Below are 21,446 nucleotides of genomic sequence, written 5' to 3'. Positions count from 1 at the left end.
TTCCAAAAGTGGTTGTATCACTTCACAATTCCACCAGCAATGTATGAGAACTCCCATTCCTCCACATCCTCACCAGCACTTAGTATGATCAAGCCCTTTTATTTTTAGCCATTCTAGTAAGTATGTAGTGTATCCCATTATCACCGTAGTATTTGTCTCCTTAATAACTAATGGTGTTGAACATCTCTTTATGTGCTTACTTGCCATTTCTATATCTTCTCTGGTAAAATATGTATTCAAAACTTTTTGCCCATTTAAAAAATTGGGTTGTTTGTTTTCTTACTGAATTTTTAAGTTTTTTGTATACTGTGAATACAAAGCCTTTATTAGATGTTTGATTTGCAATATTTTCTCCCACACTGTGGTTTTGCTTTTCAGTCTTTTAACAGGTTCTTTAGAAGAGCAGAATTTTTAAAGTTTGATGAAGTCAAAATTGTGGATTGAGCTTTTGGCTTCATATCTAAGACATTTTGCTTAATCCAACATCATGAAAGATTTTTTCCTCTGTTTTCTTTCAGAAATTTTATAGTTTTATGTTTTATATTGAGATCTATAATCCATTTTCAGTTAAACTTTGTATTTAGTGCAAGGTATGAGTCAAAATTCATTACTTTTATATGGATATTTAATTGTTCCAACACCATCTATTGAAAAGACTTTTTTCCCCCACTGAATCGAGTTCAAACCTTTGTCGAAAGTCAGTTTTCCACATACATGTGGGTCTATTTCTGTTTTTCTATTCTGTTTCATTGATTTATTTGTCTTTATCCATGTCAATTCCACACTGTCTTAGTTACCATTGTGTCGTTATAAGAAGTCTTGAAATCAGGTAGTGTTAGTTCTCCAGATTTGTGCCTTCAATATTATCTTTGGATGAACTCTTCTGGTATTTTGTCTTGTTTTTAACAAGTTTTCTCCAAGAAACCTTGAATCTGCTCAGACCATGTTACAACATGAAGCTGCAATTAGCACCTGTGGATTTTAATTCCTTTATTCCCTTGGGCCTAAAAGTCATTTTTATTCAAAGATATGTTTTTATAAATGTATGAGCCCTGAAGGGAGTGGGATTGTGGTGGTATTTAACCAAATTATCATCAGCTATTATGGTAACTGACCACCAGCTGAGCACCTGACATTTTTGGAAAATGACTCTACAGACTGACCTCATGGGCCTGGGGAAACGCAGGTGGAAAGTGGGAAGGAAGAGAGCCACCTATTTATGGTAATGCTTACAAGTAACCAGGCATTGCTGGGTGTTTTGAATATAGCAACTCACTTTTTCTAAGATGCTTATAATCTCACTTCTAGAGATATGCTCTGAAGCTGCGGTCCATAAGCCTTTTCTGTAAAGGACTAGATATTTTAAGCAGGACCAGCTTCATGGGCATGGACCTGCGTAGTGGCCCAGAGCCTGTGCTTAGAAAGCTCCTGTGCTTAGTTTAATGCTCTGCAGTCACCACATTGAAACACTTTATTTATTTATTTATTTATTTTTTGCTTTTTTCCCTTTTTATCTAAGTAAGAAGCGCTGCTGAATTTTTCAGTTTCAACTGGGCATTTTGTAGCCATAATGCCCAGATTTTAGGTTTTTCAGGTCATACACTCTCCGTCACAACTACTCAACTCTGCCAATGTTACACAAAGGGGCCATGGACAATATATAAACAATGAGCCTGGCTGTGTTTCCATAAAACTTTATATATGGATACTGAAATTTGAATTTCATAAAACTTTTACATGTCATGGGATATTATTATTCTTTGTTTTTGTTCTTCCAACTATTTCAGAATGTAAAAACCATTCGTAGCTCTCAACCCATATAAGAGCAGTTAACAGTTTCCATTTGGCTTGTGGGTGATAGTTTTCTGGCTGCTACCCTAGGGAGACTCCTGCACATGTGCAGAAGGTAACATATACAAGAAGTTCTCAGTAGAATAGTTCATAAATGCTCCAGAGGAGAAACAAGCAAAAGTTCCCTCAACCACAGAATGGATAAATGCATTGTATTATACAACACACGGTTGAAAGAAAGAAGCAAGTCATAAAAGGATACATGCAGTATGATTTTATTTATGTAAAGTTCAAAAACAGGCATACAAAAGTGCTGAAATCAAAATAAAAAAGTAAAAGCAAGGAAATGATGGTGAGAAAAATCATAATAATTGTTACCTCTCAGGAGAGGGAGGTGATGGGGTGCGGACCTGGCAATGTTATATTTCTTGACTTGGGGTCATTATTGCATTGGTGTTTACTCTATATTCTTTGAATTAGACATTTTATATGTATACTCGGAAGTGCACATCTCCTCACTTTAAAATTTCAGTTCTCATTTTCTAACCCTGAGTAGGCATTTGGAGCCCCACTGGGGTGGCGGGGAACACATGCCCAGGCCACACATTTCCAACTTCCTAAAGCTTCTTTGATGTCATTTTGAAGACCTTTGGCATCCATCTGGCCTCGGGCTCCACATTTCCCAAGAAGAGTCTTGGCTTTTATACATTCAACTGTTTTTCTTTTCGGTTTACTTTTGTTTCAGACACTGATGCTGTCTGCCAAATTCCCTCAAGGTCAAATCCATATTATTATGGGTTCCATTGTCTTGAAACCTTTCTTGTTTATGAATTCTATGTTTTGTAATTTCAAGATGTAATTGTAAATAATTCAATTACATTAGACTGGGCAGTAAATGCATGTACTGGCCACTTTCCCTTTGTCCCTCTGTTCCTCGGTGTTGATTCTTTTCTTAATATTTTTACCTTCTGGCTCTCTATGTGTAGCTGTATGTTGCCATTAACTCAGGCAGGGCTAAATTGAAAGAAAAGAAAATATGTAGCCGGGCACAGTGGCTCACGCCTGTAATCCCAGCACTTTGGGAGGCCGAGGCGGGCGGATCACAAGGTCAGAAGATCGAGACCATCCTGTCTAACATGGTGAAACCCCATCTCTACTAAAAATACAAAAAATCAGCCGGGCATGGTGGCGGGCGCTTGTAGTCTCAACTACTCGGGAGGCTGAGGCAGGAGAATGGCGTGAACCCGGGAGGCGGAGGTTGCAGTGAGCAGAGATTGCGCCACTGCACTCCAGCCTGGGTGACAGAGCGAGACTCTGTCTCAAAAAAAAAAAAAGAAAAGAAAAGAAAAGAAAATATGTATTTGCGGTTGGAAAGGAAATGAGCTTAGGAGTAGAACAACTGGAGTTTGAACCTCTTTGCAATCTATCAGCTGTGTGTTCATAGCTAGTGACCTAACATCTGAGCTTCCCTTTATTTTATCTACAGAAGTGAAGGCTAATAATGAATACTGGAGAGAGTCATTGTGGGAAGTAAATCAGCAAAGATTAAACCAGAAAACATGTGAAATATACCTAGCTCATCACCTCAGCTACCATGTGACTTGTGGTAGACACACAGTAATACATTAGGGTTTTCTCTTCTTTTCTTCTTTTCTTCCTTCCTTTCTTCCCTCCTTCCCTCATTCTTGTTTCTTTCTCTTTCTTTTATGTTATTACTTTTTTCCTTCATCCATCCATCTATCTATCCATCTCCCTCTCCTCCTTTCTCCTGCCCCTCCTTCCCCCCTTGGATCCCCCTCCCTTCTTTCCTTTCTTTCTGAACCTTTGCAATAGTTTTCCGTCTACTGTCACCAATCATGTTAACCCAGCAATTGCCTAAATAAAGATGGTAGGCAGGTTGGGGACAGGAAAAATCAAAGATGGAAACATTCTGCTCATGAGCCTGGGAAAAGAGGACACACCATATTCTCCACTTTACTTGGCCATCCCATTTTAAACTTCTTGTTTCCCCTAAAACTCACAGGTTTGTTCAAATCTAGAAATTGCAGATCTGTAGCAAGTATCCTGTCAGAAAATGTAAAAAGCCTAGAAGAACTGAATCATGATTTTAGGGACAAAAATTGCTTTCATGTAAATCACTTGGAACCCTGTCTGACCTATTGTAAGCACTCAAAAATGTTGGCTATTATTACTATTATTGTTGTTGCTGTGATTATTATTGTTGTTCAGGACAACATCCCAGTATGTGCAACAGAAGTTGTAAGACTATTAGCTGCCTCGTTTGCTAAATGCACACCCAGGTTACAAAGAATGGCGATAGTTGATTCTTTTATCATTTCCCAATTTCCCCTGTTGTTTTCCCCTTAAACATTTCATTCTGCCTTTTCCAGAACAAACATCATTATAATCACTTCTTGTTCACATCTCTGATATCCCCATGGCTCTTGCTGCTCTCACTGGTAGTAGCAACACCTCTAAATTTACTACCATCTGCAAATATCATTAGCTATTGTTTATTCCCTCTCCCACACTATTAATGAAGATGTTAATTAAGACCAGAACTAACACTGACCCCAGCAGCAATCCACTAGACATTTATCCAACTGGATAAACTTCTGTTAGTCATTACCCACTGCTCATAGACATTACCACTACTCCATTCTCTTCATCTGCTAATTTGTAAGAGACTAGGGGAGAGAATTAAGGGAGCCCAGGATTATTTAAAAATTAACACCCTGATACTTGGGGTTTTGGAAAGGGATTTGGTAAAACATCAGAAAGACAGTTGTCAGTGGCATGCAGGAGTAAGTGAGCCAGCCTCCCAAAGTATTTGGTAATTGCCTGGCTAAGCTTATGGGTTTCTAAGAATTTAGGAATGCACTGTAAGGCTGGAATATATAGAGTTTTCAGTCCAGCCACTTCTTTTTACAGATGACCAGACTGAGGCCCAAAGAGGTCAAGTGAGTTGTCCAAAGTTCACCTTTCTAGTTAGTGACAGAACCTGAATTGTAAATTGGGGCTCTAACTTTCAGTCCTGTGCTGTTTGTAAGAACTTAGAAGCACTCAATCTTGCTTCTAGAGGTTCTGATCTGCATATTAGCATTTTCCTACCAAATTTTAACTTAAGGAGTCCAGTGCCTACCGACTTCATCTTTGTGTCTTCAGCAAACTGTCTCCAATAATAGGAGTTCATTGCATACTTAGTAAAAGAATGGGCATTCTTCACCAAGAGGCACTATTCTCTTAAACTATAAATTAGAGTTCTCAACCCTAGCTAAACATTAGAATCACCCAGGGGAACTTGTAAAAAAGAATACCGATGCCCACACCACACTCGTAGCAATTCTGATTTAATTGGATTGAGGAGAGGCCCAGGCACTGGTAACTTTTTAAAGCTCCCCAGATGATTGTAATGTGCAGTGGGGTTGAGAGCCAACTCAGAGGATAAAATGTTTTTCCAAAGACTCCTAAATCGAGAAGTTTCTTGTTCTATAGAAGGGGTTCATACAGAATGGCTGTAACTTAGCAAGTAGAAGCAAACTTTTCTCTCAAACAGGAAACTGACTGCTCTTCAAACCTTTTCGTTGTGCAGAATGTGAATTACATTGCCAGCTCAGAATGATGTGGTTTGGAATCTATTAATCTGGTGGTGGTATTTATGCCTGGCATTTTTTCCAAACTTAACTTTAGTTCTGTAGGCAGTTGTGCCAACTTAAGAGTAGGGCTACCTCTCAGGTGGTCCGGAAATGAGTTACTGACTTAGTATAAAAACTGGCCTACTAGGGCCGGGCGCGGTGGCTCACGCTTGTAATCCCAGCACTTTGGGAGGCCGAGGCGGGCGGATCACGAGGTCAAGAGATCGAGGCCATCCTGGCTAACACGGTGAAACCCCGTCTCTACTAAAAATACAAAAAAAAATTAGCCGGGCGTGGTGGCGGGCGCCTGTAGTCCCAGCTACTCGGGAGGCTGAGGCAGGAGAATGGCGTGAACCCAGGAGGCGGAGCTTGCAGTGAGCCGAGATTGCGCCACTGCACTCCCGCCTGGGCCACAGAGCGAGACTTCGCCTCAAAAAAAGAAAAAAAAAACTGGCCTACTAGAAGTAAAGTCATGGAAAGAACAGAGGACTGACCAGTGTTGGGGTTGGGTGGGAGCAGGTGGGCGGTGGCGGTAGTGGTTCTTATTTATACGTTAATACTCGTTGTACCCATTGCAGTAACAAATACCTTTCTGCCAATGGTATGCCAATGAGGCCTTAGTAGATGAGGAATGTAGGTCAAAGACAAGATAAAGAAACACAGTCTCAAGCTTCTTCCTGGACAAGAGCCCAAGAAGAATGCAAGACAGGGCTTTGGAAGGCTTCAGAATCTGCTAGTCTTCTGGCATCACACATTGTGGTCTTTTCCATTTGAGAGAAACATCCCTAAATGACTAAGTGCTCACCAGCACTCACAGCTGTCAGAACTGGGGAATTTAGAGTACCCGTGCTTGGTTGTGCAGGTTGTGGACTACCCATGGGTACCTGGTGCATGGGAGTTGAAATCTGCAATGAGAAGGGGTGCTTCCAGGAAGGATGGACAGCTCTCTTTGTAGTTTACAGAAAGGAGCCACATGGAAACTGGAATGCCTAAGGAGGGAGAAAGATGAAACAGGTTTCCACATCTATGTCATAAGTAGCAGAGGCCCTCAATGAAAACAGGTAGGTAGTAAGACAAGCACTAAGAGAAGGATCAGAAGTGCTGGGAAGGGACTGTGAGGGACTGGCCACCTCCCCAGCACAGACTCCAGTGTCAGTGCCGCTCACTGGTTGCCAAGGCTCCGATAAAACAGGAAAATAGGACAGGAAGCCAGTGAAATGTGGAAATGGGGTATCTGTAGAATAGACAATAAGACCCATGGAAAAAGGAAGTCTGAGGTGGGAACATTTTTTATGTGTTCACTCTCCCACCAATTGAAGCTGGGGGCTCATCCGTGGCTCACGGGCTTGCCAGTTGCTGTTACAACCTGGTTCTGCTTCTGGGGAAAACAAAGAAAGAGAGGGAATCTCAGCAACAGTCGGGCTAGGACAGGCATCTCCATCAGTGAGTGCTTCCAGATACGCTGATGTCTCAGCCCAAAATCCCACTCAAGAAGCATTGCTTAGCTAGACAGTGACTCCTCAGGAGGAAAAAAAAAATCAGTCATTTTGACAAGGTCAAAATACCAAGAAAACAGCATTCCCAATTGGGAAGTTATGGGTCAGGACAATAGTTCATTGGAACATACTCTTCTCTGTTTCTCCCTTCTTAAGCTTTTTGGCCATGGGGCAATTGTTAATATGTCCCCAAGAGCAAAAGTTCTCTGGGCCTGTAAAAACGTATACATGGCTGGATTATGGGTAAGGGTCTCTCTCATTAACCATTTGAAAATAAAGAACCTAGATAAGGGGGTAGAATAATGGAGCCAAATAATCCCACCCAAGAACAAATTATTTCAGGCAGTATTTGGCTTAGAAAGAGTAGACTACTATAGGGTCTGCAGTGTTTCATTACTGGGACTCAAGGAGCAACAAAGTTTCCCTTAGGAACTGAAAATTGGGGCAAGTGGCATGAATTCCCTTTGCTTACACCTTCGGAAAGATCAGGGGAAAAGCCAGTGAAATGAGAAGGAAGGAAGGAAGGAAGATGGGAGGCAGGGAGGAGGGAAGGGAAGGAAAGAAGGAAGAAAGGAAAGAAGAGAAAAAAGAAATAGGGAGGAAGAAAGAAAAAGAGGGAAGGAAGGCTCGTTTATTGAACACAGGCTCCATGCCAGACATTACTTTTGGCTTTTTCATATATGCAATGCCACTTAGTTCTAAAGAGAACCCCAACTGTGAGGAAGGTGTAGCGGGCTACACATAGTCACCTAGCTAATAAGTGGCCAATTATATTCAAACCATGTGTGTCTGATTTTAAAACTCCTCCCTTCCTCTCTTGACAAGTTGTCACTACCAACTAAATATGCATACATATACACATGTGTATATGCATGTGCATATGTGTGTTTCATAACATCGATGCTTCTTCATACTGCCCTTATCACCAAGCAACCAAACAATGAGGGTACATTTCCTATTTCTGTTTTTCATACTCTTCTCAGACTAAATGAGTTTTCTCCCTTCAGAGTTGCCCCTTATGTTGTTTTCATATGTTTTTGTCTGTATATTATTAAAGAAAGGAGGGAAAGAAAAGGGGGTGAGGCCAACGGAAATAATTTGTCCTGTTTCTGTTGCCTAGTGAGCATGGCCGGGGGGTGGGGGAGTGGGTGGCGAGGGGATGCCACCATTTTGCCAACCCTGTACCACCTGACTGTGGGAATTCTCAGATCTGCTTTAGATAAACAGTTTAGTCCTGTTTTTCCCACAATCTTCTGACAGTTGAAATTTCCCCTGTTACTGTAAGTCAACCATCCTTGGAGAAGTTTCTTTTCAAGTAACCATGCTATACTTCTCTTGAAGGGGAACTGAAGACCTCTACCCCGGTGCCAGAGAACCCCCTACTTTCTCATTTTTCTCTAAGAGGAGGTGGAAATGGGCTGGGGCGGGGGAGAGTGCTTATGACTGAGGCTGCAGCTGCCCTCCCTATTGGATACTCAGCCTCACCCTTGCAGCCCAGTAGAGAGACATGGCCAGGTTTTCCCTGTAGCAGACACAGATGCTTCAGAAGGAGTTGCTATTACAAAGGGTTTATTTAAAAAAAAGTGTGAAAGGGATGTGGCTGTTGGCAGGGATGCTGGTTCCATGCTACAGCCTCTGCTGGCTGCAGTCTGGATTCTTGCCTTTCCTCCCTTCCCACTTTACAAAGGTTTAGGTTCACTTTATAAAGAAAAGCAATCCCCAGGCAAAAGTATGTACAGTATTTTATTAAAGTTTGGTGGAGAAGGGAAAAGGAAGAAAAAGGCTGGATTGGGAGACAGGGAGGAGGGGGCTGGCCACAAGAGAGACGGAGTGAGAGAAAGAGGGCAGGCATGCATGAGAGTCCCAAGCAGTGCCAAGAAGCAGAGAAAGGGCTGCTTGGGGACAAGGGGGGGTCGGGGGGGAAGTGTGCCAGAAACCTTATAGAAAGAGAGCAAAGAACTGAACATGAAGAATGGTTAAAAACTGAAGTGCAAATGGAGTTCAGCATCTTCCTGGCAGAGAGTGCTGCAAACAAAATACAAAATAGGCCACCGTGACAACTGGAAGAAACAGAAGTTTTGAGGAGGCAGTTAGGAGATGCTACAGAAATGGCCTAGCAAATAAGTAAATAAATGCCAGAGTATGCTAATATGCTGAGGACCTTTAAAGAGAGGGAGAGAGAGAGAGAAAGAGAGAGAGAGAAACACTAAGGTGCCTGAGACAGAGCGACATCAAGTGAAAGCAAAAACAACAGAGACAGACACACACATACATAGCCAGACCCCAAGAGAGGCACACACAGAGAGAGTCACACAGAGAGAAAGGCAGAAAGGGCCGAGAGAGGGGGGTGATGGGGGTGCGAGAGTGGGGTGAGAGAGAAAGTCTCCAGCCAAATGCGGGAGACTTGGCAGTTCGACAGGAGCAGCCGGGCCAGGCAGTAACTGCACTTGCTGTGTCTAGTCTATTGTTGTCTCAGAAGGGGGGGTAGAGGGAGTTGTTTGTTTGTTTTGTTGTTTGGCCTCTTTGTCTCTTTTGTTCCAAGCAGTTAGTTTGCTTCTTTCCCAGACACTAGGCTGATGGAAGAGCTTTATGGATTTTTTCTTAAAGGGACAGAATAAGCTAGTTCACCAGTATTATCGATTTCTCAGTCCTAACCAGTTCTACCTAAATGACTGGTTTTTCTTAATAGAAGGATCCTATTAATAATTAAGAGTCAGTGTTTATACTGTTTTGTGTGTGATTAACAAGAATAAACGGGTCGATTTCATCCTCCCCACTGAACCTCCTCCTACAGGGTTGCCAAGACTGCAGGGTAAAGAAAGGAAAGACAAAAAGGAGAAAAAAAATCCTACAAACAAAAGCAAATGAAGGACATACATACTAAAAGAACTACCAACATACATTGCTACTTTCAAAAAAGAACAACATAGCCATCAAGATTAGAAATACAATCTTGAGGGTTTAAATAACCAGCAGAAGAGGGGCTTTGAAGGAAGAGGGGTGGTTGGGGCATTCTTCCCACACCCCTACAGCCTAGGCACTGCAGCTTCCACCTTCGGCCCTTCCCAGCATCCATCCTAGAGAATAAAAAGCCCAGCTCCAGGGGTTCTGGGAGTCCGTCTTGGGCCACTCTCCTGAGCTTGGCCTCCCTGGGGGAACTGGCCATTAACACACTTTCGCGGCGGAGGTGAGCGTGTTGAAGGGTACAGTCACTAAATTGAAAGGAGAGCTGCTTTTTATTCATTTGAGTAGAGATAAGAGAAAGGGGCATCTCCAAAGCCTTTAACTTTTTGTTCCCACGGAGACTCCTAGCTTCCTCCTGTCCCAATAATTTAAATAGGTTCTAGTGCAAAGGAGGTAGCTTCTGTGGGAAATGAAATTTTAAAACATCCCCAAATTCATCTACCCTCGATTTTCAATTCCTCTCTAACCTTGCCCTAGAACACAGCCAGCTCTTTTTCTTAATCCCATCTTTCTCCATTCTTGCCTTAAAATCTCCCAGTGAAATCTAGGGTACCGGAGCTTAAAAATAAATAAATGCAATCAAAGGGTCTGAGGCTATGCGAAAGGTGCAGAGGAGTGGAGTAGGGAAAGGGAAGCAGGGGTTCCTTTGTGAACGGGATCCTTTATTTTCGAAGCAAACGCAAATCAGAGCCGTGCTTCTGCTCTCCGAAGTGCGGCTGCCACATTTGGGGAGAGCGGGCAGCGGCTAGCTCTGCGGGTTTGGGGGTGCTTCTCCTCTGCCCCATCTCCGTGGAGTTTGGTACTTAAAAGCCCAGTGTGTAAACCGCTCAGACTTGAAGGTGGTTAGGTAAAGAGTTAAGAAGCGAGGCGGCTTACACCCATAACTTTATCCTCCCCCTCACCTGTATTTTTCTCCCCTCACACCCCTCCCTCTTCAAACGGCCTTTCAAAGATGACTTAGGGGTTCCACGAATGTCGCTGCATGGTTTTGCTTCTCCTTGGGTGCCATTTCGAGGAGCCTAGAAACTTCCTGCCTTTCTGGTTGACCCTCCGCAGGGCTTTCTCTGACACAGCCATGGTGGCAACATGGGCCAAGTGGTACTAGCGGGTGGGAGGCCTCGCCTGTGGACTGAGGAGGCACAACCCTGATCCCCGGCGTGCACAGTAGAAGCGGGGCCTGTGCGTAAGCCACGGGAAGGAGGGCGCGCCACGGGCGCGTGGGGCACGTGTTCACCCCAGCACTGGAAAGAGACTTGTGGTGGGCGCCGGAGTTAAGTCTCCTGATGTTCATGCGGAGGGGAGAGGATTTGTAGCCATCTTTGCTCTGGGTGGAGATTTCATATCCGCAGTCACACGAGGTAACCGACACCCCCCGTAACTTGAGCTAAAGGTAAAGGTGATCCTGAAACCGCTTGCCCCTGGGAACGTCGCTCCGGACGGGCGTCATCTGCGACGTGTGATAGGAGCCCTCTGGCCAAGTGGAAAAATCTAGGCTAAGTGCAGACCACAACCCTGGCAGGGTCAAGTCCGATTTCAAGCCCAACCCGATGGGATTCAGAAAAGCCCGCCCAGCGTCCCCAGGCCCAGCAGTCCACGCCACACCGTCGGCGACGGATTTCGTTTCTATTCCCCGCAAGCGCCCCAGCAACGCAGAAGGAGATCCAGTTTCGCTAGAACGTTCCCGTTGGCTTGCTGGTTTGAAAGTTGAAGCCCCGGGGTAGTAAATTTGGCTACAAAATCTCAAATCTCGTTAATCCTAGACAAAATAAAAACATAATAGGCCACAAATTAACTAGCTTGGGGCGGTTTCTGTGATGGTCACCTGGCGGTGCGCAAGGAGTTATAGAACCTTGAGGGGGATCTTTTCTATCTCTAATTACCTGTATGTGTAAAGAACTCAAGAAGACGTCAGAACAGGGTCTCCTATCAACTGCTACCTATTGCTGTCTCGCAAACATCCCCCTAAACCCGCTGCATCGACAGCTTCGGGTGAGGTTGGGGTAAGAGGCACTTACTGTGAGGCCGAGCTCCCGCACGAATTAGCCTCACAGCAGGACCTAGGTCTCCTAGGGAGACGAAACTAGGCCAGCGAAATTGCGGCCAGGGAGCCCCTGGCCCCCACTCGGGAGACAACCCGCCCCGCGCGAAGGGTGCGTCTCCTGAGCCCCACGCCGGGAGCGGGAAGGCAGGCAGACGCGCGAGGCTTGGGAAGGGTGGGATCTTAAAAAAAAAAATCTTAAAAAAGAGAAATAAATTTGAACAAAACTAAACTACAAGCCCGCAGTTCCCCGCCGAAAGCGAGGTGGGGGAGGAGGGGGCGGGAACGGTCGAGGCACTGAGAGTGGGGGATCAGAAACGAACTCCGTCCCCTGCACAGTCAGTGCCTTCGGGGGCTCCACCACCGCGCGCTCCCACCCTCAAGGTTTGGACTCCTAGGGGAGGGAGAGGACGGGAGGGAGAGGAGGATAGGTGGAGGGGGAAGAGGGATTCCTTTTCTCCTCCTGCCAGCGCCAGCTGGGGCAAACTTGAGCTGGCAAAGCGCGAGAAAACTTTTCTTTGGAAAGTTTAGGTAGCGCAGTTAGTGGCGGAGGCTCAGGGCAAGCTAACAGTGCTGGGGCGGGTGTGGAGGGAGTGAGCTGGGTGCGATTGGGAGAGGGGAGAAGGGAGAAGCGAGAAGGGAAGGAGTGGCCAGCTCCCTAGGCGGTTGAAGATCCAAGTCTCTTCGGTCAGGTCCGCCCAAGGTCCCAGAGGCATTAGGGGGTCGGGTGACTGTGCTGAGTGTAAAAGACATTTCCTTAGGAAACAGACAAGGCAGGGCCAGGAGTTCCGCGGTTTTTTTTTTCCGTGCAGAAATCACTACCCGGCGACGGCTCAGGGCGGTAGAGGGAAAGTCTTATCTGCCAAGGCGGGATTAGATTCTCTCGCCGAGGGTCCCAGTATCCCACCGCCCAGCAAGGGCCGCGCGCGCGCGCCAGGGAGCTTTGGAGCGACGCGCGTAATTTCGCGTCGCACCCGGTGTCTGGTCTCCGCGCACCACGTGCGCTCGCGGTCCTTGGCGGGGACGTTGGTGCTAGCGATCCGACAGAGCACCCAGGACTAGGTTTTTGCGATGCCCTAACCTGGGCATTTATGCTGGGGGCGGAACGAAGTCGCCCAACCCAAGTTCTCCCTGCACCCTGGGAAGGAAATGTGGTGCGCCCTCTGGGGCGTGAGGCCGCCGCGGCCCATTCTACACACCTACTGGCATTCCGCTTTTCCTTACTGTGCGCCAGGGGAAGGCATAATTCAATTATATCATACAACTGCAGCGCACCCTTTTCCTTTTTTGCTTTGAGGGGAATTTTCCAATTCCCAAATAAATACCTATGGCTCTAAAGCCGAGTTGGGTTCTGTAGTAACTACCGGGGGTAAAAAAAAAAAAAGACCCCAAATTGGCTGTGAGTTTACAGCCTGAAGCAGCTTATTTAGGCTCGCTGAGCGCCGTTCCAAACGGCAGCGCTCACGCTATTTCGGGAGAAGTTGGAGGGTGGAGAGAAAACAAGGTTATTTAAAGTGACTCCCAGAACGCAGCTTTCGTTCCTTGACTAGGTGTCAGTGCTTCGGCTCCAGTTTAGCACGGCACAGGCGGCCCAGCCTTTGATATCTAAGCCAGGCCAGCCCCCGGGTGAAACTACCTGTTGGGGGATTCTGCCGCCTGGAGCCCTTCTTCTTCTGCGCAATACTGGCAGCAGTGGGATGGCTCTGGGGGGTGCCACGCGAAGAGAGAGGGCGGAAGAGCCGGGAGCAGCGGACAGTCAGCTGCATGTGGCAGTGCCTAGCGAGCTGCTCCCGCGCCTCTGCTCGCTCTTTGAAAACTGGAAACAGCCCCCTGTGCTCTGTGCTGGGCCCCTGGCTGCAGAGATGGGCCCAAACTCGGCACGATTCTCTAAGTTCGGAAACCACGAAGCTTGCGCCTTCCTGCGTGTCTAACATTAAAAACAAAAAAACCTCCTGGCGGCTTCCTGGGCTCCCGCCCCCACCTTGCGCTCCAACACCCGGCACTTTTCCCTGTACCGAAATTCACTTTACTACTTCTTGAAATTCGGAAAACTCCACCGACGCTTGGACTCGCTGCAACCCAGGGGCTGCCTAAAGCTCTCGCACGAGTTGCTTGAGGGAAATCACTCTGCTCTTGCGAGCAAACAGATCTCTGTATTTTTAAACAATCTAACTGAATGGGGGAGCGAAGCTAGCGAGGACAATTTGAGCAGTCTTTGTAGCCTGTTGGGAGAATTTTTGGAAGCTAGGGGGGTGGGGGTTTGGTCTCGCATGCGAACCTGTGGGAAGGACAGTTCAGGCTGGGCCCTGGGGCTGGAAGTCTCATTTGAGGAGCACACAGTCCCGAGACTGGCACGTATTTAACAACCTTCTTTAGGGCAAACTCTGCAGCGGAGCCCGCCCGACATTAAATTTAGGGGGTGTGGAAGCGTAGACTGGGTTCAACCGGGAAATTTTCCCCGAGACGCCAAAGGCATTCCGCGTTGTGTTTCCCATGCGGGTTTCTGCTTTTTGATAGCGAACCCCACTCCGTTTTGGGAGCAGCGAAATTTTGGAGAGCCCCAAAGCGGGGCTCGTTTCGGGTCCAAAGGGAAGAAAAGACTTGATCTGTGGCTGGGGAACAGCGGCACTTTATTTCCTGGGGCATGCACTTACATTCCCTACGGCCACAAAGCACCCAGCTGAAAACGAAATGTGGGCAAATATTAGGTAACTACGGAGAAGGAGGGAAGTTAGCCTCATCTTGTTTAGGATACTCGCTTTAACAGCGAGGACTGACGGGCTATGCGGAAAAAAGAATTTATTAGTGAGAATTTCTTGCATAGGGATGAGAGTTGAGACTTCGAGCTAAAAGACAGCTCAGAACGCTTCCCGCGCGGCAGTCCCCCGCCTCCCTTAAAAAAAGTCATCCTGTCAATATTGGCTCTTAAGTCACACCCGCATTACCGGTCCACAGTGGCATTTCCCTTCCCCGTGTGCCCCTTTCTATACCCACTCATCTGGGCTTTGGATTGCCCATGATCTCTCCCCGCCTGGAAAAACTCGTGCAAACTTGCCCTTCACCAGGCACGCACGCACGGGTGGGCTTTCCCCAGGAGGGTCGTTTGGCGGCCCCGGGGACCCTCCTGGGCCTGGGAAACCCGGAGTATTTTCCAGCGCTCAGCCTCGGTGCTTCTGTATTATTTCGGTTCAGTCCCAGGGGCCCCGACCCAAGGATAATAAACAATGCCGCTTATTAGAGATACAAACGGGCACAGAAAAGAACCACACGGAAAAGCAAGCACAGAGGCATTTTAACAAGTGGCTAGGCATTCAGGGCTGCCTGCGAAAGTGACGCAAAATTAAAAACGAAGGGCATTTCTCTAAGAAAAAAACAGACTTTCACAGAATGCAGATTTTGTTAAAATATGATGGTTGGAACTACGTTTAGTTTGGTTTTGCCTCTGGAGATCAGTCGGAGTTGTTGCTATCTGCCCTTGCCTCGCTGCAAATTGCCACCCCCGCTACCCCCAATTCCTACAGGGCGAAAGACCTGGGTGGGGTGGGGGGGGAAGTTGGGGGTCTTCTAGGTGTTGGCATGCTCTGATACCGTTATTCCAGATCTCTCAAGAATTGAAAACACGACCTCCTCTTTAGGGAGGGACAACAGGGGCTTTAGGGGGAGATGTATAATATCAGGCGCTGCCAGATGATTCAGAGATACAAAAAAATTCCTCTTTCTTTTTAAAATGTAAATGCAGATACCTTATGGGCGCTGATCCTGAGAGTGGGGGCTAGGGATTCCTCCCTGGGTGCGGGTGTAACCAATTTCTGGTCTGCCGATGGCCTTGGGAAAGGGCCTCCCATCTGCTTCCAACAACCCCCTTACAATGTCAGAAAATCTTCCTGCCTGCAAATATTGGCACAAAGCTGTTTCGACAGGCGGTGCTGCTTTAAATAGGAAGGAGACCGCGGGGCAAAAGAAAGTCGCAACCTTTCTACCCACTAGACTACCTGCCTCCTATCCCCCAAAGGCCAAGCTTTGGCAAAGGAGACTCGGAGGGAAATCTCCCGTTCTGAGTAGGGTAGGAAATGAATCAGCTGTGTGTTCCAGGAACAAATCTCTAGTTGGTTTTCAGGAGTTGGAGTGCATAAAAAATAGGTATCCCCAGACTAGCTGCTAAGCAGGGAGAGGATCATGTTTGGGCATCTGCACCTCCTATGGTCCAGTCTCCCCACTTTTTTTGGTTGTTGTTAAGATAAAGTTTATGCTGGAAGAAACTTCAGAGGTGCTTTAGCCCAATTCTCTTGGGCAGTGGGTTCCTTCTGACTTTGCCGAAAGTAATTTGTCCAAAGGGCAGCTCTGCTCCTGGATCTGCCTAGGGAGGCCTGGTCTCAACAGCGCCAGCCCTGTGCCCCATACAGAACTCTCATCCTAGGGAGCTGGGCTAGGGCTGGCTGTGTCTGGGCCAGGGATGCCTGGACCTTGAATCACACCCCTTCTGCCTACCAAGGGCATCTCCCCTGTCAGGAAATGATCGTGGTGCCAACTGCACTCAAGGAACACCTCAAACCTTCTTTTCTCACCTCCCATCCTACGCTGATGGCCCTATACTGTTCACACATTGTTTCCTGATTTAATTTCTGTACTTGCTTTAGAACTTATTCAGCTATCTCCAGCCCTTTCTGTCTATCCTAGATGACAACTTCTCCTAGAAAGAGTTTCTGTCTGTTGAACTCAAACTTAAGAAGCCTCCCTTGCAAAGACTGTGACTGAATTTTAGAAGGTATCTCAGGCATTTTGGGTGGTGAGCATGTTGTCCTGTCCTTCTCACCATTTTTCAAATCAATTGGCTTGTGTCTCATTGCTTTACAGATAAAGAAACTGAGGCACAGATTCCTTCCTATGCAGGCCTTTGAAAAGCAGCTACTATGTTTACATAGATTCCAAGGGACTTGACTTACTAAAAGGCATACATGGATCTGAGAGCAGAGTGTGCATCAGACCCTGGGTCTCGTGATTTGAGGTCCCATTTGCCCACAGTTCTGATGGAAGTATATAGCTAACAATAAACTACTGTTTAGTGAGCATCAACTGTGCACCAGACCACGTACCATGCCAGATATGTTACGTAAGTCATCTTTGCAGCAACGCTAAAGAGCATCATTAACCCCAATAAAATTTTAAAAATAAAATCATAAAAGGAACACATGCGTAAATCCAGATACTTCAAATAATAGAAAACAGCATAAAATGAAAGTAAAAGTCTCCTACCCTGCTCCGTCTCCTGGAATTACACTGATTTTTTCATTTTTTTGGTGATGTATTTGTATATATAATAGATGTTATCATTATTTTATGAGTGTGGAGTTGGGAGGCTCACCACCAAGATAACAAACCATGGCTACCTGTCTCCAGGCTCAGCACTTCCCAGTACTCTACATTAGCTAAGATGAACTTGGAAATAAAGAAGTGAGTGAGGCCACAGGTAAAAAGAAGAGTCAGGTCAGAATTGACATCACCCCTTCTTTTGCACTGTTCCTCCTGCCCCTGCCTGGCTCCTGAGACCACAGGCTCCCTCAGTGTATGTAATCTGATGATCTTCTATGGTGGCTGCATTTCTTCCAGGCCTTGGTGCAATTGGACAAGCAAGTGTTTCCATGCTCTGTCACCCGGGCCCTCAGTGCTGTTTCTACACTGTACTAGGTCTGGTCCTGAGGCAAGCCTCTAAGCTTTAGATTTCACTGCTTATCTCTCAGCGTTGTTGAGAGGCTCCAATAACAGACAGGGAAAGGACTGTGTAAACTTGGAATCTCTCTATGTAAACATATAGCTGCTTTTCAAAGGCCTGCATAGGAAGGACCCTGTAGCCTTTCCCTCTGGAACAGTGGAGTTTCAGGAGTCTTTGTGAAAGAGTACGTTTTTGACATCTGAGGGTTTGCATTGTGTCCGTTTGTGTCTATAGGGGCAGGGTTAGGAGTATGTCTTAAAGTAGAAGAGGATGCTCATTTATTACTGAATCTTTGGAATCAGGAGACTTTGGCAAGGGTCAAGTGGATTTCTTTCTGCTGGAGGGCACACAGAGGCAAGCTGGTGAGGTTACAAGGAGGCAGTTATCCTGCTTGGGGTGCACCAATCCTGCTTGGGTTGGTGACAATGGCAGAGGTATGGTGAAGGTGCTGCAGCCTGTCCCTTTGGGTAGGTAGCTACTACCAAAGGCTGTCCTTAGACTGTAGGGGCAGACAGAGGGTGCTGAGGGATAGGTCCAGGCCACGTGAGCTTCCCAGACATGTTATTTAATTTGTGATTGTTTTTGTGCGTGGAAAGGGGGAGGGATATTAGAGGATAGATGTGACAGTTCTTCTGGGAAGCTGGTCCTGTTCTATAGGGTTCTTCATTCAGGAAGAATAGCCAAAAACATCCTGAGTTCAGAGGCCTGCAAGTGAGAACAAATGGTGGGCCACTGCTAGGGTCTCCTTGGCAGAGCAGGGGAGCTCCTGGAGACGGGTCTCTGAACTGCTGCATCCCTGCACCCTGAGAATCTGAGCATGAGGAGGAAGCAGAAAATGGCTTTAAGGCGAATGAAGGGGGCTGAGGAGTGGGCTGGTTCCAATGAGAGAAACTGAAAGGAGGGAAGTCAGATTTTTCTTGACGGCCCAGTCTGGCTTCATTCTTCAATGCCTGTCAGGACAAAGGCTGCTGCGCCCCCTGGTGTCCGGCTGGCCGCCGATGCCTGCGAGCTGACGTGGAGACCCGCAGGCGGCGAGACCCGGGGACCAGCTGGAGGAGTCCACGGGTCAGATGCCTTTTCTTCCATTTGCTAAGGGAGTTGAAGTTGAAATAGCCGTTGCTTTGTCAATTCTAGAGTCCAAATAGAGACTCTAGTGGAGAGCGAGAGGGGTTTTGTCTTTTTTTTTTTTTTTTTTTGCATGCAATTGAGGCTGACAGGACAATGCCTGTTTAGAAGTAGCCTGGTGCGGTGGAAAGTACAATCATCTGAAAGAAAAGACCTGCATTTTAGGTGGAGAGCTGATCTGGGGCAAATCAATTAAAATTTTCCAACCTCCCCTTCCTTCTCTAAAAACCAAAGAGGTTACAGTAAGATGTCTGTAAGGTGTTTTCTGAACTCTAATGTTGATTGGGATTGATTAAATCACTAATACACTGCACCCTATTTTCTCAGAGCCTTGCAAATTTGACATTATTTTTTCAATCTACAGGCAGGTGCAAATGTTATGTTTCAGCATCATGAGTTCCCTAATTGTGAGCAAAGATTTTAGTGTCTCCTTTCCTTTTAAAAATAAAAAAATAGCTCTTTTGAGCACAGAACCTCCCTCACCACCACCTTTTGTGGAGCCTCCTGCAAGAAAGCTGCAGAGTGAACAGGGCTTCAGTCTCTGCTCTGTTTCTTTTAAAAATAAAGTACTAAAGTATTGTGCTGGAAATTCTGCTACTAAGTGTTACATGTGGTAGGTGTGAATATATGCTTCAATAGTTCCAGGCACAAGACCAAAATCTTCCCCAGAATTAGCAGAGTTTTCAGCTATAATCTGGCTAACATTTTTCTACAAATAGGTACAAAGACCAGTTTGAGAGTACGTTCTCTCTAAGGGGCTACATGGTTGGGTTTCCATTGAAATTTAGGGCCATCCCTTGTACAGTCAGGTGAATTTTTAAGTGGGATCAGCCCTGGGGAATAATTACGTAGTCGCTGAGGGTTTTTCTCTCCTAAAATCTCCAAGTCTAGTTTCTGAGGTGAGCAGTCAGTTATACCTCATGGCAATTTCTTCCTTCAGCATTGCATTTAAATGGTTATCTCTATGTAATGGGTACTCTGTGTGTGTGTGTGTGTGTGTGTGTGTGTGTAGAAATGGATTGTCCCGTGAAGGATCACTTGAACAGCAACCTTAGCTTTACAGATGTGAAGGGAGTGTGTAGCCCTTGTCCTGTTGTGAACACTGTCACTATTCCTTGTGTGGCAGGGGAGGAGCAGGTCTGTCTAAATGAGAGAAGCGAACCAGAGGAAGAACAGCAGCACAAATGAGATGACCTATAGCAACTGACCCCTGCTTCAGGGATGGGGAGATGCTGTGTGTGTGTGAGCATGTTTGGGTTGGAGTAAGCACAGTGACTTGGAACACTGCACCCCTCCCCAAAGGGAAAAGCTATGTTACAGGCTGAACTGTGCCACTCCAAAATCACCCTTGATACCTCAGAATGTGACTGTATTTGGAGATAGGGCCTTTAAGGGGGTACTTAAGTTATTATGAAGTGGGCCCTAATCCAATATGACTGGTGGAGTCCCTGTAAGAAGTGACTAGGACACAGACATGTATAGAGGGAAGACCATATGAAGACGGAGTAGGTAGCCATCTACAAAGAAAGAGGCCTAGGAAGAAACCAACCCTGCTGACAACTTGATCTCAGACTTGAGCCCCTAGAATTGTGAGAAAATAAATTTCTGCTGTTTAAGCCACCCAATCTGCAGTATTTTGTAATGGCAAGCGCAGCAAACCAATACAAGATAATACTCTGCACCAACCCATTATGTACAGCCATTTGGAGATGCAGACCCAGGGTTACCAGATTCTCTATTTTAAGAATCTTTTGCTTTTTAAATATTGGCAGCAGGGCTGGCTTCCTGGGTGTGTGTCCTTTGCAGTCACACGGGATCCCATACTTAGAAGTGCCCCACGTTGGCTTAAATACCCTGCTTGCCTGGCCCGCTGCAGTGGCTCACGCCTGTAATCCCAACACTCTGGGAGGCCGAGGCAGGTGGATCACAAGGTCAGGAGTTCGAGACCATCCTGCCTAACACGGTGAAACCCTGTCTCTACTAAAAATACAAAGAAATTAGCCGGTCGTGGTGGCGGGTGCCTGTAGTCCCAGCTACTCCGGAGGCTGAGGCAGGAGAATGGCATGAACCCAGGAGGTGGAGCTTGCAGTGAGCTGAGATCACGCCACTGCACTCCAGCCTGGGTGACAGAGCGAGACTCATGTCTCAAACAAACAAACAAATTTAAAAAAAAAAGGCCAATTTGCAATTCTTAAACTTTCAACAACGGGCCTGCATTTTTAAATTGCACTGGTCCCTCACAAACTGTGTGGCCAGTGCTAGCTGACAACTAGTACACGTTTTAAATAATGTGCATATTAAGATTATGGGGTCCCAAACAAAATATGCCTGAGGCTGGGGCAGCGTGAGACACTAGTACGCACTTTTTGTCACTAACTGGATTAAAACTTCCCATTCTCTGGTAGTCACTAGGAGGGAACTTATGGATCCCAGAGGTTTTCTTGAAGTGGGAAAAAGAAAGGCACAGATACTCCCCAGGATGTTATTTCCCAAGATTGCACATGAGCTAGTGTGGCTCGGACCAAGATTTTCTTTTCCCAGGGATGGATACTGAGGATTTCACAATAAGAATATCTTGAGAAAAGGCCCCACACGAGGAACTAGTGTTTGGGGTTGAGGGCTAAGTTTAGCCCTCACGTGACTGACGCTGGTGGGCTTTGGGAAGCTGGAGCTGAATATGCTACCCA

This window comes from Gorilla gorilla, chromosome 13, assembly GCF_029281585.2.
Source record: "Gorilla gorilla gorilla isolate KB3781 chromosome 13, NHGRI_mGorGor1-v2.1_pri, whole genome shotgun sequence".
NCBI lineage: Eukaryota > Metazoa > Chordata > Mammalia > Primates > Hominidae > Gorilla > Gorilla gorilla.
This window is presented reverse-complemented; position numbering follows the sequence as displayed.